This window comes from Podarcis vaucheri, assembly GCF_965113315.1.
Source record: "Podarcis vaucheri genome assembly, chromosome: 4".
In the NCBI taxonomy this organism is placed as follows: domain Eukaryota; kingdom Metazoa; phylum Chordata; class Lepidosauria; order Squamata; family Lacertidae; genus Podarcis; species Podarcis vaucheri.
The window spans coordinates 67,241,957-67,262,118 of NC_138762.1; the positions used below are offsets into that span (position 1 = coordinate 67,241,957).

Consider the following 20,162-nt stretch of genomic DNA (forward strand, 5'->3'; position numbering starts at 1 on the left):
CGCTGTGCAGTAAAAGCAGCAATCCCTCTTGCTGTTCTGGCTTCTGGGATAGCTGCACAGCCTCCATTCGCTCCATAAGACGCACACACATTCCCCCATACTTTTTAGGAGGGAAAAAGTGAGTCTTATAGAGCAAAAAATACTGTTATTTATATTTCAGACATGACCTTTTGGATACTTATATATAAATTATTTTTAAAAATAAGGGAAGGCATACTTATAAATTTTCACCATTTCTTGCTGTGACTTTTTGGACAATCTATTTTAAAAACAGCATCATTGTTTGGTAAACAATCTGTTGATCACAGCTGGTTCTTTAACTGCAAAATACATAAGAAAATTAATGGATGAATAACGAAGTGCCTTGCAATCTTTGGTGATGATGGAAATTATTCATTATAAAATAATCTTGGAAATTAGACTATCCAATTTTATGGAAAGCTTGAGATCCTTTTTGATGTACCACAATAGAATTGAAACACACAAAGTGAGTATGCAAGAAATAAATACTGTGTATAATAGTTTTTGAAGACAGAAGTGCCTGGCGTGCTCTGGTCCATGGGGTCACGAAGAGTCGGACACGACTAAACGACTAAACAACAACAACAAATAATAGTTTTTCAATCATAACTCTTTTCGGCAGTGAGATATTAACTATATTTTCTTGTCTTGCAGTTTTAACATTTTAAAAACAAATTTCATAATATAAATCTCAACCACCTCAAAAGAAAACTGGCGCTACTGCAAACATTTGTCAAATTATTCAAAACTATGAATCAACAAGGATATTAACTTTTTTTTAATCTTAAAAATACACAGGCAACAGCAATATGTCTTAAGACATATCAGCCAACAGCTGATATGTCTTAACCATTAGCAAAGATAGAAAAATTAGAGATCGACAAATCTCTGTGAAATTATTTCATGTGAACAGTAGAAGCACTACAAAGCGCATAATTCCATATTCAAACTGGAAAACTCATTTTCTTGAATGACAAATGATATCTTTCTTTAACTCACATACTGAAGTAGTAATTTACAAATGTGGGTAATAATCTTTCTTTTTTAATGGGAAAACTGAGATACACAGAAGTTAATTGCCTTGCCCAAGGTCATTCAACAAATCAATAAAAGAATAAGGCATGAAGCCAAAATGCTAAAGATCTTCTTTATAAATTATCATCTGAATACCATTATAGACAACCCTTCCTGACCCCTCCCTATCTGTGGGTTTCATACCAAGCTAGAAAGAAGCCACCTAATTTCTTTCTGCTTACATTTCAGATTCAAGTTCGAACCATAAACCACCTCCAAAACAAGTTTTTCTTATCTACTTTAGAATGTTTTAAAGCGATTTCTTTGGATTTGTTTGATAGTGTGGGAGGAAGAAGGGGTAAAAGTTCAAGGCTGGCCTTTATTTCATCTAGATCTGTTTGCTCGCTGTTAAATTTGAGACCTCAGGTACAGAGATATTCAAAACTTTTAAAATGCAGCTAATGAGTTGCTGTGCCCTAGTAACCATGGCAACAGGCTGAGAAACCTCACTGCTGTTATCTGTGGGCAAACCCTGCAGGAGAGTATTTGCATTCATTCTGGCTGTATCTCTACAATGCTGGTAACTGAAAGGAAACTTAATTAGGGTATACAATCAAGATTACTGAATACAGGTTACTTTCCTCCTTTATGCATATCAACTATCTTTTTATTTCTACAATGAGTTTGGCTGGAGATGGGGTTTTCCCCTTGCTTGCTAAAAGAAAAGGAATCACTCTTGAAAATAGGCTTTCTAGATTGATTATGTATTTACTTACATTAACTTTTTTAAAATTTAATTTATATTGGGTCATTAATTAAGGCACAGTTGCTCTCCCCTGTTATGATAAGTTATTTTAACTTCTTGTTTTGTTATCACCTTTGTTTTGGCAATAATACATTGACAAATGCTGTAAAATAGTAATTTTCAAAGACTTAAAAAAGATAATATAACAGTTCAGTGGCTTTTACTTTCAGGTAAGTGTGTATTGGATTGCTGCTTTAAATCGTTTCTATCACAAACTTTTGCAAGTTTACAGAAAAAAATAACAAAATCAGTGTCTAAAAACATTGTCAATATAAACAGCAAACATAAAATAAGCTTGAATTCAAGCAGCTGGCAAATCCGCTCCACTTCCCAATGGGGAGGAGTTGCGGTGGTCACCACCTCCCCACTGGGGGCGGGGGACTTTGTCCCCCGTTGCCCGGGGGATCCCGGCCACGTCAGAGCCCGGCCAGCCAATCCACTGGCCGGGGGGCGTGGCCAGGGCCGTTTAAACAGGAGCGAGCCTGAGGACTTCCTCTTTGGTTCGCTTCCTCAATTGTTGTCGGTGCTGCTCAGGCATTGGCTTTGTTTGTGTTTTTTGCCTTATTCAGAGTTTTGGCCTTATTCTGGTGTATTGGATTCGATTTGAGATGGATATTGACATCTGGAACATGCACAGAGGAGGGCGACAAAGATGATCAAGGGTCTGGAACCAAGCTGGGTATGTTTAGCCTAGTAAAAAGGAGACAGAGGAAATATAATAGCCATTTTCAGATATTGAAAGGACTGTCACATGGAAGATGGAGCCAGTTTGTTTCCTCCTGCTCCAGAGGCTAGGACCCAAACCGATGGATTCAAGTGACAAGAAAGGAGATTCCAACTAAACACTAGGACAAACTTTCTGACAGTGAGAACTGTTCAACAGGAACAGACTACTCCCTCAGATTGACGTAGCTTGCTTGGAGTTTTTTTCAGCAGTTTGGATGACCACCTGTAACGTATGATTTAGTGGAGATTCCTATATTGCAGGGTGTTAGAATAGATGCCCCCAGCATCCCTTCCAACTGCATGATTCTAGGAGGCAGTACAGGTGCACAATAGTGTTAGTCCTGGCCTTTGTGCAGCCAAGAAAGGACTGAGGGACAGGAATGCAAAATAAGATCAGCAGATAACATACTCTCTTAATTGCTCAAACTTATGAGCTAGTTTGACTAGAGATTATGGAGATCAAGGGATATCATCTGATGATCTGACCTATTCTGGCCTTTTAATACAGGGAGGGTTTTTAATTCATGAAGCTTGTTGTCTTCTGCTCTCCAGTTTCCAAGTTGAGTGGTCATGTAAAGGTTAAATACTTGCATTGTAATTGGGTGCCAAGATCTAAAAGGCTGCTAAGTATCAAATGAGATGGAAGGAGATATTGGCATCCAATTCTCACTGCTTTTATGTGTCATTACTGATGGATTCTTATCTCATTATACATGACTAAGCCATTTCTGACCTTCTCACCCCTTGCCCTTTCCTGTAAGACCTATTACAGTCGTTAAGAGTCGTCAACAGGCTCATCTCAGCTATCTGTCAATCTCCCATTCCCACCACCCTTCTGAGTAATACCCCTCCCCACCTTCTCACTATATAGAAGGGTCTGGCAACTTCTGTTTCAGTGTATCTGAAGAAGTGTGCATGCACACGAAAGCTCATACCAAGAACTAACTTAGTTGGTCTTTAAGGTGCTACTGGAAGGAATTTTTTATTTTGACTATGGCAGACCAACACGGCTACCTATCTGTAACTGTTGTATACAGTCATTGATTGGGTTGTTGACCACTTTGTGGCTGGAAATATATCAAGTGTGTACTTACAAACATGTTGGAGGACCCTAGAATGGATGGATGGACGGATGGATGGCATTTAGCTGCACACACGAGTGGCCTTTTAAACAGCAACAAGCCATGCTTAGTGGTGATTGATACACTTCCTGGATTCTAGTAAAAGTAAAGGGACCCCTGACCATTAGGTCCAGTCATGACCGACTCTGGGGTATGGCGCTCATCTCACTTTATTGGCCGAGGGAGCTGGCGTACAGCTTCCGGGTCATGTGGCCAGCATGACTAAGCAACTTCTGGCGAACCAGAGCAGCGCATGGAAATTCCGTTTACCTTCCCGCCGGAGCAGTACCTATTTATCTACTTGTACTTTGACGTGCTTTCGAACTGATAGGTTGGCAGTTCGAACCGCCGACCTTCCCACAGCGCCACCTGCGTCCCTTCCTGGATTCTATTTCATACTAAAATCAATGAGCAGAAAATGACACACTAGTTCTAGGCCCATTTTACATTAAAAGCATTAGGAGCATTACAGAAGAAGAATCCCATGTCCCACATGAATAACTCCAAAATGAGGCGCATAGAAAGAAGAAACGGCATGGTACACCCATATCAGCACAACCGGATGCCTTCCACGTGTTCCACCCGCAACAAAACATGTCTCTCATGTGTTGGTCTCTAGAGCCACAGCAGGTGCTATAACTCTCCAATGGTTTGACGTTACCCACAAAGGCGCACTCTTCTATTGTCTCCCAAGACAGAGAGATGCCAACCAACCAACCAACCAGTTTTTTTCCTTCTTAGCTAGATTTGTATTTAAGAGCTATCGTTGCTAGCAGCGCAGATCTGGCACCAGCTCTTTCCGGACTGACATGAATCATGCTGACAAAAATGTTGTGCCAGTACTTAATTGGCAATACTGATGAGCCCCTTAGCTACAATCAAGTTAGTTCCTTTTGCCAACCACTGCACTGTTGCCAATCTCTGTCCTTCTGTTCCATCTTCTTTAGGCTCTGAAGAAAGGAAAGACATCTTACTTACATAATGGCAATTATTTAACAGGTCTGGTATGAAGTTGCACACCTGTCCCTCCACCTTGCAGATAATGTAATGTAGAGCAGCATGCTTCTCATTCACCATGCAGAGCCTATGGCAGCACCTGCTCAAGACATTTGAGCACCTGAGGCAAACCGCAAAATGGTTCTGTTGTAGCCCCCCCAGAAGAAGGGAGGGAAGTAAAGATCAACATTAGTAACAGATAATGGTAGAAGACCAGCTGGCTACTGTGGAGGTAGCATCTGGGGTGGGGACTACTGAAGGCATGGCAGATCCGGCCTCCAAGGAGTGTGCTACAGTTTCTACTGGCGCTACAGCGGCTACAATGGGTGATGCGTTTCTTGAAGGCTAGATCTGCCATCCCTATGGATCCTGCTGCCTGAGGCAGTCACCTCCCCTTGCCTCATGCATGGGTTGGCCCTGCCTCTAGGATGCCTATAAACTGGCCTTCAAACTTAAATTTATTCCATGGCCAGTCACCTAAGCATTGGCCTTGTCTCAAGGTCATAGGAAAAGCAAAGGCTTAGGGCACATACCTCAGCTTTAGAGATGGGAGCTATTCCTGTTCCCATGCAAGGAAGGAGGGAGGTCTCAGGCTATCCAATATGCTTGATACTCACACAGAAAACAATTGGTGTTGCTAAAACTCTAAAAATTGGATTATACTACAGTTTGAGCTTATGGAACAGCAGCACCTGCAATACTGATAACAGGAGACATTACAGTTCAAGCTGTCTAGAGGGAAACAAAATACAGCAAACCTTTAACTGTGCTGTAGGGATGCTATATTTTTTGGCTCAGTACCGTACTTTAATATCTAATCAATAAACCATTTGCTAGTTATACATGTCAAATGTTTCTGGAACTCAAGCTATTATGACTTGTTTATCTGTTGTCTGGCTATACCTTTTCCTTTCATCAGCTATTTCAGGAAGTACTATTTTTAACAGTGCAGTCGCTATGAGTGAATCAACCTCTTTTATTATCTACCAGTAGGATTTGGGAGAGATTTTCTATATTCTTCACAAAAACTATTCTTGGAAGTGAGGAGTACTTGGGAGAGATCCAACTGCGGGTCTTTACTTTTTTCTGAAAGCAAGACGTGATTGGAGTAATGTTGGTTTTACATTCTATTACAAATTTCTCCTTAAAAGTTGAGAAATACTGTTTTTGCCCCCAAAGGCACAGCTACAGCGCTTGACTATCTGTTTTGAGAGTAAGCCTAACCTTTAAAGTTTTAACTTTAGGCTCAATTTTATTTTCCAGCACCAAAAGGAGCACCTAAAATTGTGAGGGGGGGTTTCAAGGTGAATGAAAAGAATAGTTTTTGTGAGGAATAGAGAACACTTCATTTTCAGTATTAATCTTCAGTTAATAAAACTGCAACCTTCATAGGAAGAATAAATATTCTTTCATTTTCTTCCCTGAAGTTAATTTTTAAACATTTAAGATTGTAGTATTTTAAGACTAATTATAAAATTTATGACAACACTAAATTTACCAGTTGCTATGAGACACAGATATGTCTAATCCACCCAAGGTTTTCTTATACTAGGCTCTAAATGTTTGCTCAGAAAAACAATTTTTTTTGAACAATGGTTATGCAAGCAATTCTTGACCCCCAATGAAGCTTAGAAAAGCTATAAAAACAAACACTTTTTAAATTATATGTGATTACTCTTTATGTTTGTAAATACTTGGGTTGTGGGGGCACTGATAAGTTCTAAAAGGGCAATTTAATTTTTGTAAGCTTCGCCAAAACAGCTGCTGTTTTTACTTGTTTGCCGACTTCATATTTCTGAAGCACACAGAAAACAAATTCTGTTCTTAATAATGAGCCAATTCCAATTGCTGTATTGCCATGGGATAGCATTGCAATACCTGTGTGTATTTGGTGCACAATTTTGTTTTTATAACACCCTGGGGTAATATATATTTTATGATAACCACAGCCTCATGCATTATTACCATGCAACTTAATATTGTTACGTCATTGCAGCTTTATCTTCTAATCTGAATGCAGCTGGGATAATGTTATTAAAATACTTTTGCTAAACATTCTTGTCACTGACAGTAAGCTCATGTGATTTTAAATAGATTTATAGTCTTCATGGTAACCTAACTCATTGCTCAAGACAATGAACCCAGAACATACACCCATACGGTTCTAGTTTAGGTTGGCAGGTGCCCTTGGGTAAGATACCCTCAGTGGGTCTACATCTTTGCCACAGCCACGAGTGTCTGGTTTGCTTGCCCTCTCCCTCTGAGTCCAGTTTATACTGCTGTCAAGAGGGAAAGTGCTAATCACTTTCTCCTTTCTTCTCTGAGCCAGCTTGCTACCTGAGACCAAGGACAAAATAATACCCCTACTGGTCCACACACAAACTGCCCGGACTTGTAAGTTGCATCTCACTTCAGTCCTGGATAGAGAACAGTATCATTCACCATTCCTGCAGCCATCTTAGGAGATGCAAAGCAGGTCATGTAGCATACACTGCTGTCTTCCAGTAGGGTGAATAGTTGGGGAGATTCAGGAGGAACAGCTAGTATGGTTGCTTTAGCTGCCTGATGCAGCTGCCTCACTCCACCCAACAGGGCCTGCCCAGCATCTCCTCCCTCTTGTTGCTGTTCACATACTCAACAATGACCGTGAATAGACAGTGACAGCAAGCAGTAACAAGGATGGGGTTGCAGGGGCTGGCACTCAGAACCACCCCTCTGCCTTGTACTCAGTTACCTGTTTGTGACTAGCTAGGCTTCATGGCAGCCATTTTGTGATTAGCCATGCTCTCCCAATGGCAGCCATTTTTGGTGATGCCCACCAGTTTCTCAAATTTCTACATGTGCTCAGCAATATGGAGTGCTTAACAACAGAATACAGCAGAATAAGATTAACCAGAAAATGTCTTGGCATCTTGTCTGTCTTCTATTTCCACTTCTCATTAAAGTTTCAAAACTAGTTTTGCTGCCAAAAGTAACGTCCCACTTAAATATTCAGAAGCAGATAGGTGATATATCACAACACTAAAACAAATAATCCTTATGGGGAAATGTGGCGTGCATTCCCAGAAGCTTAAACAGAATAAGAAGTTCATGAAGATTAATCATCTTTCACTTTCTTGTGCTTCCTTTTAATTGCGTGAATCTACAGCAAAGGACCAATATGAACAATTTGTAGATATTTTTTCAGCAAACCAGAGACAGGTTTAGATTGTAGTCTGTGGCTATCAGCCTTAAGTACAACACCGCTCTTGGGAGTTGTTTTCTGGCTGAATTAACTTTGTACAATGCTGATGAAAGACAGATACTAAAAATTAAATCTTGATAAATGTGGTTCTTTTAAGAAAAGCAAAAAAAATATTGTACTACATGTTTGTTTATCAGCATACAATATAAAGGAAACCACGTTGCTGAGTAGTTGCTTTCCCTTTACCTCTAATAATCTGATACTGAAGGCATGGAACAAACCAAAACACAGATGGGACCAAATGTTGAGTTGTAGGACTCTTCTTTTCTCATACTAGAAGTATCCACATTTCAAGGACTGGAGGAAATTTGCAGTAACAGTCAGAAGCATACATATGGGTCAGTCATTAAGTGCTACTTAATGAGGGGTTCAGCAAGGATAATGTCCACTCCTGCTTCAATCTCCCTGAGTTGGAAAGCAAACAATCAGGGAGCTTCCTATACTCACAGAGGGCCCACACACTCACAGGTTTGCCCTTCAACTGGGCCTGGCCCACCAATAAGGCAAGTGGAGGCGACCAGCTCATCTTGCTGCTAGTTATGGAGCCTCTTGGGACAGTCTTATTTGCTTTGTTATGAAATTCCCTTCATATTAAGACACTTATCATTTCTCATTGCCTATAATGGATTAGGATGTAATTTGCAAATGGATCTCTTGTTTTAAAGTTATGCTTGCAATAAAATAACCAGAGCCAATTTCAGAAATATCTTTTGTGTAATTGTGAAATAATGAAAAGACACCCTTGGGAATCTGCTTCAACATCGAAATGGCTTAAAACATTTTGGAAGATTGCGATGGAATATATTGTTGAATTGAAACAATATAAATGTGAAAGAGACAAAAACTCTTCAGTTCAAATTGATGAGTTCATTAGAAATTAATGGTAGCAAAACAAGGGGGAAATGACAGCTTGTTTCTGGGTCTGGCTTGTGAAACACACAGGTATGTAATTGCTTTTGAAAACAATTAAGACAAAAATGTGAAGCTGGTATATAAGCCAATTGTTTAAAGTATACAGAATATATATCCTTTGAATATCTCAAATGACACTCCATCCCTATGATCCTCTTGAGTGTTAAGATCAGGAGAGGAAAGTCTCTCAGTAGTTCCACCACCCTCAGAAGTGTGGGGAATGGTGACCCAAAGAGGGCTTTCTCTGTGGCAGTCCCTGTGTTGTAAAATTTAGTCCCCACAGAGGTGCATCTAGCACTGTCATTATTCAGCTTCCGCTGCTTGCTGGAAGCACACTTCTTTATCTTAGTCTTAGGTATTTTGGTTGGATCCACCTCTTCTGTTTTGTTTATCTTATACTGTGCTGGTTTTCTTAGAACTGTTTTACTTTTTATAATTGTATAAACTGTTTTATCTGTTTTACTTGTTTTTAATTGTATTGGTGTGACCTGGGCTTGGCTCTTGTGGTGAAGGACAAGTAAGAAAAACTTACAAATAAAACAGTATCTGCAGGATTATGCATTTTGTAGTAGACTGGTCTCCCCACCTCCCCGAACGCTTCTGAATCTCTGGAAGTTAAATCTTAGAAGATAATTTAGCATTTTCAGAAACATGTTTACCAGCAGTGGTAATTTTTCTGTTCCAGTTCTACACGGATCTTTGGTTTCACCACATAATCTCTGTTAAGACATTTCATACCCTGAAATACCCTCTTCCGACCAGCACTCTGCGAAGATGGTGCTCCACCAGGGGAACAGAAAATCTGGAAGCTGAGTAAGTTTCAGAAACATTTTAAGACTTGCAGGCCTGAAGCCACATTATGGTTGTGGGGTTCTTGCCTTCTTAGATATTCTTGACCCCTTTACTGTTTGTTTGTTTGTTTGTTTGTTTGTTTGTTTGTTTGTTTGTTTGTTTGTTTTTAAGCATGTCTATGGCTCTTTTTTCTTTCAGACCTTGAAGGAAAAGCTCACAGGCAGTATTGTGTCTGCTTGCCCAGTAAGAAGCAACCTGTCTTCCAGCTAGATGGTCAAATCCATCAATTTTTGTTTCTCTCAGTTTCCCATTTTAAGTCTTTAATTCAATTCTCAACATCTCCATGAGGGTCTGGGATTTATTTTTTTAAGGCCTCGCAGAAATTCATCAGCAATTTAGTGTGAATTTCTCTTAATATGCACATCTATAATTTGACGGGTTCATGATTTATACAGTGGTACCTCGGGTTACATACGCTTCAGGTTACAGACTCTGCTAACCCAGAAATATTACCTCGGGTTAAGAACTTTGCTTTTGGGTGAGAACAGAAATTGTGCTCCGGCGGCGCAGCGGCAGCAGGAGGCCCCGTTAGCTAAAGTGGTGCTTCAGGTTAAGAACAGTTTCAGGTTAAGAACGGACCTCCAGAACAAATTAAGTTCTTAACCCGAGGTACCACTGTATATGCAATTTTGCCTAATACACACATTTTTCTGGGCAATTTTTCACTTATAATGCATTTTTATGCACACTTTATGCATTTTTGTACACAACTGGAGAGCTGCATTGCAAAATTTGGAAAAGTGCAAAGTTGAAAGATGGCTGTGTTTTGGTTCACATTGTTTCAGAAAGTATGAATCTGGTAAATTTTCCTTTAAATGTGAATGGAATCAAAATTCTCTCCCATCCCCACTTCCTGTATTCTGGGAAGTAAATAAAAAAAGCCATAATAAAAATCCATGTTTTATGGCTATGTAATACAACTGTATGATTTCAAACCTTTTTGGCTCCCTGTTGCTGTATTGGTTGTATTTCTCCTACTGATGCATCCTTAGGCTTCCTAAGCACAAAATTCCTTGCTACAGTGGTGCGTATATGGATTGGCTTTTACAGATTGGAGATAAGAACCTGCTTGGAGTAAGGGCCAAACTACATGGTGTTTGTTTGCTTGCTTGCTTGCTTGGTAAAGATAACTACATGTTACGTTAACTGCATAATCTAGTGTTTTGTGATTTGAATATGTGGTGTGTGTGTGTGTCCCCCACCCTCCCCTGATAAGCAGGAGATCTGGGATTTGTACAATAGTAAGAGAGAAATGAAATACAATATAATGTGCATTTGCTGGAAATGCATTGATGGATGAGAATCATCACAGGCACTGGGAAAGTATATGTACCAAGGAAAGTACTTTGTCTTAATTTACATGGAACTATGGTGAAGAATAGCGGAACTAAATTAAGAAAGAAAACATTTACCCATAATAGTTCAATTAAGTATCAGGAGCGCATGACTTTACTATATCCTGTTCAACTGGACATTCTCCAGGAAGAAATGCTGCCTAAAACAATTTGAATCAATGACATAATGAGCAGGTTGATATAATATGCTGTTCTCATCTCTGTTTTTTTCAGATTCTATTAAACATCCCCTGAGTGCTATACTTATTATAGCACGCGATGGTAATAGAGAGTTTTTCAGGAGCCTTTCATTGTCATACAAAGATTATTGCAAAGAGAGATTGCCAGAAAAATGGGACCACTGTTTAACTCCATAGCCCATAATTATCTGCAATCATTTTGCATGCAGCCTTTTATACTAACATGGAGAGTTGTAAAACTGACAAGCTGATTTTTATAGCAGGAATTGATGTGTGTGTCTGATGGCACTGAGTGATAGAAGTGCCTGCTGACATCTGAGATAGGGGCTTTGCATTCAAAAGCAACTGTAATTTAAGCCCTTTCTTATGAGCACTGGACAAACATCAAATATAACTGACGCCAGTCATCTGATCAATGACATCTCTGAATGAAGGTTTTTCCTTACAATTCATTTCTGTACTATAAATGCATATTTCATTACTCATTTGTTTCATGGAGTCTATATATAGCAGCTGTGCTTCCATTGCATTTCAGATGAATCCATTTTCCATTGTATGGCTATTGTTGCATCCCACCCCAGTCTTCGAGCAGTGTGAGATTCCGGGGGTTCCAAGTACTCATGTTTCCTTTTGGAAATGAGGCAAAGTGGAGACCGTGGTGTATTTAGGCTATATGGTTTATTTGCACATACATACAACCTGAGCCTATGATGGAGGGGTTCACAGGATTAGCACCCCAAGAGAGTCTTGTTTCTCCCATAATCACAGCCTTGGATTCAAAGAGAAATCAACCATCATGCAGCTCTCTCTCTCTCTCTCTCTCTCTCTCTCTCTCTCTCTCTCTGTCTCTCTGTCTCTCTGTCTCTCTCTCTCTGCAACCCTCTTTCCAGCTTGCTGCCTTTACCAGCTTGTGACCATTTTTCCTCTCAGTCACATCACAGCCAACCCTCAGCTCTAGCATTGTTTTCTAATTAACTCTGTGTGGAGGGAGGTGGCTGTCTGGCCCATTTGCTGTCTGGCCCAGAACCTTGCTTTCTCAATGGCCATCTCCCAAGTGATCTCCTGAACATGGGGAACTGGGTCCAGGGATTAGGAGTCTGGTGTTCACTTTAATCCCCCAAGCCTTGATTAAACTATAACACCTACTGGACCCAGGAAGATTCTGGCACCCACAAACTCATAACACTATCAATGGGTCACATTTTGTAGTTGTGGTTAAATGAAATATATAGTACCCCATATTTCATAAAAACAAAACCCATTACTGTAGCCCTTGCTGCACAATTGTTATAAGCTACTATGCTCCTTGGGGCATAAGTTTGTGAAAAAGAGGAACAGAAGTTGAACCTACTTGTAACTGAAGTAAAATCTCAAAATGGGCAACTGTTCCAGCATGCTATTTTGGCCAATGGGCTGGTATAGTTCTGGCAACTCAGGTTGTTATATCTATTTATTTGTGTTTTAAGCTATTTAACTTCAATGGTTCACTCTATCTTTCTCTAAGGTGAGAGGCCACAAAATTCCAACAATGCCCCACTGACCCGCTATCAGAGAATAAAAGCAACATATATTTTACACGTCCCAGAAAGAATCCTTGTAATAGCTTGGGGAAAGAATTAGGACCCAAATTAACATCTAGTCCCCGTCTAGGATGTGAGTCCCAGAGAACACAACAACCATTCTCACTTGTATCAAAATATTAATAATCTGGCTGTGGGGAGCATTACTGTCAGGTCATTGTCATGGTCATATCATTATCTTGTCTGGATTCGGGATGTTGGAGAATTTCAAAAGGCAGGTTTGGGCTTTAAAAAAAAAATCTTTTAATTTACAGACTTACGGTACCTACAGTATCCGGGGTATGCAGAAGCTGCTACCTTATTTTATGGGTGGGCCCATTTTGCTTCAAAACTTAAACATACTCAAGCACCTAACTTTGCTCTTGGACAGAAATTATTAATGTGTGCAAAAGATCCTAAAATTGGGCTTGAACCAGCTATAAGCAAAACAAAGTATGTGTTGTCCACCAACTTTCTTTTTTAAAAAGTAATCAAAACAGTCTAATGTATACATTTGTAACACAGTAAGATTTTGTGCACTATATCTTTGTTTTTGTTTTCTGTTTTGTTTTGATTTTTAAACATTGCTTTACATATAGAAGAAGCATACACAGGAAATGCAAACTACAAATAGCAATTTGTTCAAAAGAAACCCACAGGAAGTTTTGCAAACCGTTCAACATCAGGCTGTCTTTTGCCATGCGAGACAAAAGCTGCTCAGTAACCACTGAAGCATTGATAATTGAGGCTTCTTCAGCATATGACAGATGAAACAATGGCTTTGTTTCTATCTGGAAATCAAATGGGCATGAAGTTGCCCTTTGCATGTGTGGCACTGATCTAGGATTGAGGCAGTTCGCTGGAGACAGAGGGGCTTCATTTTCCTACTAGTAGCCCAGGCGATGCAGAGGGTGGGCAAGCCATACAATCCCTCAGCTGTAGCCAGTAAGGGTTGGCTGAGATCATGTAACCTATCTACCTGCCTTCTAAGGTGGCCAAGATGGTTCTCTACTGTCAGAGGATAGCCTTCTAGTGGAAAGAGTCCTACCTTTGAAAAACTGTCCAGTTCAAGTCCAGTTTAAAGATAAATAACTCTAAGAAGGGAGAGCAGGGAGCTTGAAGTTGCCTGTCAACCATATGCACATGGGTCACCTTCTAACAGTCTTCCCCACCAGGTTTGGATGTTTTGGGAAGTTTTTAATGTTTGATGTTTTATTGCATTTTTAATTTTCTGTTGGGAGCCGCCCAGAGTGGCTGGGGCAACCCAATCAGATGGGTGGGTTACAAATCATCATTATCATCATCATCATCATCATTATTATTATCATTAAAATTACAGCAATTATTTCTCTACCTATCAACTAGCACTTGCAAAGTTAGTGCAAAGCTGTGCCCTCTTTTGTTTTCTTTTTTTGGTAACTCATTTGTGGCCACCTACCCTGCCCTCTTCATTGTCCCACAGCCACTCAGAAAGCAGACATTGCTTTCAGTGCATCTGTTCCAAATATGACTTTAGTTGGATATAACTTAAAAATATGTTTTTAAAAATATCACTTCAAACTTGAAAAAGGAAAATTACATATAATTGGGCTGTCAGACACCAACATATCATACATATATTGTGCTATGCAGTCTGGGCCCCTGTTATATCAAATGGGCTTGTTTATTTCAAATTACTTGGTCATGTATTATATGTCTGCTTTGAGGGCATAAAAATTTATCATTAAATTCACCCTGTACCACACATTTACTTCTCTCTCTCTCTCTCTCTCTCTCTCTCTCACACACACACACACACAGCCCATATGTATCTTATTTAGAAGCAACATCTTCACCATCTACTTCATTCATCTGTTGAACTAAGTTCTTGCTGCAATAAATAAGGTTATAGAAAGGTGGCATGGGAGACTTTTATCCTCAGTGTCACCAGATGGCGCTGCAGAGTAGTTTTGCTTAGGACTAGTAAACATATAACCTACCTGTACCTTTACCTTTATTTACCTCTCCCTGATTAAAATTCTGACTTCTTCCTCCCCACTCTCATTTACAATTTTATTAGCAGTCAGTAAAGAAAGTGCTTTATTCTCAGAAACAGATCTTACGCACATGTTTTGGATGTGAAAGCTCCTTCACACAGTACAATGAAAGTACAGTGGTACCTCGCAAGACGAATGCCTCGTAAGACGAAAAACGCGCAAGACGAAAGAGTTTTCCGTTTTTTGAGTCGTTCCGCAAGACGAATTTCCCTATGGGCTTGCTTCGCAAGACGAAACGTCTTGCGAGTTCTTGCGAGTTTGTTTCCTTTTTCTGAAAGCCGCTAAGCCGCTAGTAGCCGCGCTTCGCAAGACGAAAAAACCGCAAGACGAAGAGACTCACGGAATGGATTAATTTCGTCTTGCGAGGCACCACTGTACTGTATTTAAGCATATCTTTTGTTACATGCGAAGGAGCCATCAGTGTGGCTTCAGGTTTTAGGAACCACAATAATTTAGGAACCTTCCACATTGAGGGATTAATATTACTGGGTCATATATGATGAATTATGGGACATTGATTACTAGGCCATTGCTGAAATAAGGCTAGGAAAAGTTTGTTGCAAGAATCTACAACTAGTGAAGGAATGACTAGATATTTATTTGATTTAAGTGCAGGTAAAAAAAGGTAAAGGGCCCCTGGACAATTCAGTCAAAGGAGACTATGGGGTTGCGGCACTCATCTTGCTTTTAAGTGCATTACATATCTGGGACCATACTAGTCATATTAAAGTCCATGTCAGTTTCTCAACACCACAGCCATCATCTGTTAATGGAGGAATGTTACAGTCATTGCACATGCTGTGGCACTGGAAGTTGAAGGGCTCCTAAAATACAAGGGTAAATAGATCCTAATGCATTTTACACTGATAAGTAGTTTTGTGGCATCATAAAATAGAGACAGAGAAAATACATCCTGACATTTAGAAAACTATTAAACCTGTAAGATTACTGCACTATTTCTTTACTATTTTTAATGTTATTAGATTGTTATCTGCTCTTGAAAGTGGAATGGTTGGTTATGATTCAAAACCAGCTGTTTCTCCCCCCCCCCATTAAATTTCTGCAGATATTCATGTATTTAGTCAATAAATATGTTCTATTTCCTTGCTGCACAGTGGGCTCTGTCTTGCAGTTGTTCTATCCTGCTGAATGAAGACAAATATAAAATATATACCTAACATAATGGTATAGTTAAAACAACAGTGCAATACTCAAAAGATGATCAGCAGATAATAATTTTAAAATTCATTCAGAAAAGACTTGGGTAAATAAAAGCATGCATCTGAAGTAATAGATTGCTGGAGTATGCCTTATCTCAAGTGGTAATGAATTCAACGTTAAAGGAGCCACAAGTTAATCATACATCAGACTTTAAGCACAGAAGTCTTATTGTACAGTCAGAACCAAGTCACAGTGTGAAGGGCAAAAAGGTCTTCCTTTTCGGTACACTTCCCGGTTTCATTGCCAACTTAAACTTCCCAAGATAGTAGCACCTAATATTATAAACCAAAGGAGCTGACACTGTGCATTGTTGAATGTAGTGTGGGAGAAAAGCATACATACAATAAGACAAATAGTGTCGCTTTTGAATTTTTCGGCTTCCAAAAAATTCAGGCTATCTATGATTGTGAGGAAAACTGCAAAACATTTATGAGCAAATAACATTTATGACATATATATAATAATACTTGGTATGCAGCCAAAAAATTCTTCCAAGAGAGTAAGAACACTATGAAAAGTAATTCTGCCGATCTTCCTAGGGCACACTTAATTTCTAGGTACCAAAATGCATTACTCTGGTTTTCTGTATGACATACCTCCAACAAAAGATCTGGCTGGGTACTTCAAAATTAAATGTGACATAAGGGTTACTGTTGCCGGCATTTGTCTCTATCACAGGAAATAACCTGTATGTTCTACACAAGGCCTCTAGAATGCCCTGAGGACTTTAGCAACAATCTAATCAAAGTTTTCAATAAAAGAAAGGAATTTATTGAATGTATGTTGCCTTCTGATCATCAAATGTTGTCAACACTTTGTCATATTTACAGTTTCTTTATAGGCAATATTGTTCGGAAGAGAAAAGTAACATAAAATACGGCTTATATAATGAAAACCCTACATGGCAAGTAGTAACCTAGGAATTTGTAACTGGCTCCCCGCACAAATCATATATGTTTGTCCAGATCTGGGCATTTAAACACATTTTAAATGTTCATAGTTTACTATGGCAAATCTCAACTGCAGAATGCAACATGCTTAGTCTTTGAAGGTTTTGAATTCATTCTAGCTCTCACTGGCATGGTATGACGGCATATACATATGAAGGCATTAAGTGCTAGTATAGTACTTAATTTATGCCGTACTATGGGATGTTAAAATTGTTACCATGCTGCGTGTCTCTGTAAAATTGCTTGGTGGTTGTCTTATTATAAGCAGAGGGATTTTGGTAAAATGAGATTTTCTAGCTAATTATATAATTAAGTTGCATTTCGATGTTTTGCACCTGATTTGCTTTTGTGCTTCTTGTTTATTTTACTTAAGCACATTGTTTAGAGATAATTATTGTTGCTTAATTATGTTACTTAAAATGTGGAATTAGTAGTAGCTGGGGTTGCAGCAATATTGTTTAGTATTATATGTATAATTTGTATTGTATTGTAGTGTTATAAGACGGGAGGAGCAGAGACAAAGGGCCAGAGTTTCAGGAGGGAGAGGCAGAATTGCAGTGAGTGAGGAGGTAAGTGAATGGAGGAGAGGGGTTCTAGTTTTGCAAGCTGGGGGGTGGGACAGAGCATGAGACAGGCAGTCTGCAGAGAGGGTCAGGCATGATGGTTGGAGTCTCTTTGACTTGGAGGCTGCAGCAATAGAAGGAATGTGAAAGCTCTGCACTCTCTCCATCTAGATGCAGGTTGTATATATGTGTAAATAAACCATATATGATAAAGACAGCACAGACTCTATTGTGCTTTGTTGTTCCAAAAGGAAACCCAGACCCTGGTAAGCATGCCTGGTACTACTAGGATCTCACACCGCTTGGAGATTGGGATGGCATGTAACAGTATTGTTAGGGGGTATTGGGATATGAATTATTGGTTTGTTGTTCTCATTTTTATTATGTATTTTGTGGTTTTTATATTGTAATGTTATGTTGTGAACTGCCTTGAGATCTGTGGATGAAGAACAGAATACAAATTTTTATTAATCATAATAATAATGATAATAATATGCAAACCACTTAGAGACTTCTGATGAACTGTGCAGCAATATACAGCTGAAATAAATAATGTAATGTATAGGACTGAAATGCATTGTTCATAGAATGTATCCACCCAAAATGAATGAGTGTACCGCTATCCAACTAAGTTATAGAGTAAACCAATTGAAGCCAATGGACTTAGTCATAACTAACTTAAGTTCACTGATTTCAGTGGGTCTCTGAGTATAACTTAATCAGATACAGCTCACTGTAAATTAGTGCAATACACTGGGTTGCTTAGTCCTATGCTGTTTCTGGCAGGGCTCTTGTGCACTTAACAGATGGGCAACAGGCAAAGTTAATAGGGAATATGGCATAGAGAGCAAACCTTTGCGATTTCTGTCTGCCATGCCCCTGTTAAAGGCTCAGGAATCCTGGGGGCAGGGAGAGAATATTTATACCCTATAGCTCTTTTAAGTTTACAAAAACTGAAAGAATGTCATCCTAATGAACGTATGACATGCATGTTTGGGGAGTAATAAGGGTTGAAGTAGACAAATAAGCATATATTTCACTAATCAGCTGCAATGTAAGCAGATAATAAACATAGGTCTAGTTTCACCTTTGCTTCCTCTGTTAAATTGAATGACTTTGTGAAGCAATACCCTGCCTTAGGGTACCACTGGCATTGAGGAAAGCTTTATATTCCTTTCTATTCCTCAGCTAGCCAAAGTTTAACAGGTTCCTGCTGAACTGCATGACTCATGGTTAATATACTTTCACCTCTGTCCCTCTGATTTCCAAGATCACTTGCTTAAACCTATAGCAAGAAGGATGAAAACAAATGTAGCTTGATTGCAGCTGATTTGAAATGGATTCCTAGGAGCATATCTGTGTAACCAGGTGTAAACAACTGTGCTGGTATTTACATAAATGTTTGCTACGTCAGCTAGAAAACATTTTGCTCTGTAATGCCTTGTTGGATGAGGTCAAAGGTCCATCTAATTCAGCCTTCGTGTCTCCAGCATTGACTCTCCACACATTTCATCATGTTGTTATTGTTGTTGTTGTTTTAAAAAAAATACCCTGGTGTGAAGTCAGAATTTCATCAAGGAAAGCCTTTTCCTCTCCATGTCAGGAAAAGTTATGCCTGTGTCAACTGTGAAAGGTTCAAAAGCTCTCTCTCTCTCTCTCTCTCTCTCTCTCTCTCTCTGTGTGTGTGTGTGTGTGTGTGAGAGAGAGAGAGAGAGAGAGAGAGAGAGAGAGAGAGAGAGAGAGAATCAGCTTAGACAATGATTTTGTTAAAAGAATATTGACCCTGGCTGCTTGGCTACTCCAACAGGACTCAGGATCAAGTTGAGCTTGGCCCACAAATGGCTTTGTGGGTTTGCCAGTTTTTACTGCAGGTTTATCTGAGACTTTGCTAATTCAGTTATATTTCCTTCCTCCTTCTTGGAGGAAGAATTATGAAGTCTGGAAGGTGGGGAAATCAGTGACTCATAAAACCTGGACAGCTCTGCAGTTTTTATGGCAGAGGCTTCCATCTAGAGCAATTACATCCAGAGTGCAGTGTGATGAAAGATCATGCCACCAGACTTATATTTCCTTGAAATATTGGAGAGCCCTTCATTATATAAGCCTTTTCAAGAATGGGCTCTTTTCCTCTTAAGAATGCCTTGTTATAGATAGACAATACACCTAATTATTTGACTCTTGGATATGAAGAATCATAATGAAGTGGAACATTTTTAGATACATTTTTTCAGACTAAATAAATAAGGTGGTTTTGTGGAAGGAATTTTATCCTAACCTAAACAAAAAACCTAAATATATCTAACTATTTGCTCACATTCAGCCCTTAATGCCTCTGTCACACCACCATTCCTCTCCATTGTTGTCTTCACTATCAGAATTCTGACTGTGATCTCCTTAATGCAAGGACTTGTTAAATATATATATACAGCTTGTACAACATATGGGTGGTTTTCAAACCCACTAAAAGTGCAATAGCAAGCCCATTTGCTTATTTTAGTAAGTAAACTGCAAAGCATGCTAATGACATTACAGTGGTAGCTCTGGTTACGAACTTAATTCTTTCCGGAGGTCTGTTCTTAACCTGAAACTGTTCTTAACCTGAGGTACC

At 39.3% G+C, this 20,162-nt stretch overlaps 1 long non-coding RNA gene across 1 annotated transcript; it reads left to right on the plus strand.

The window, feature by feature from the left end:
• Positions 1-616: 616 nt before the first annotated feature.
• On the plus strand, positions 617-17,461 carry LOC309531238. Its single transcript, XR_014219165.1, has 3 exons — positions 617-2,519; positions 9,525-9,652; positions 16,872-17,461. It is a non-coding gene; the product is annotated as an uncharacterized lncRNA (long non-coding RNA).
• The last annotated feature ends 2,701 nt before the right edge of the window (positions 17,462-20,162 follow it).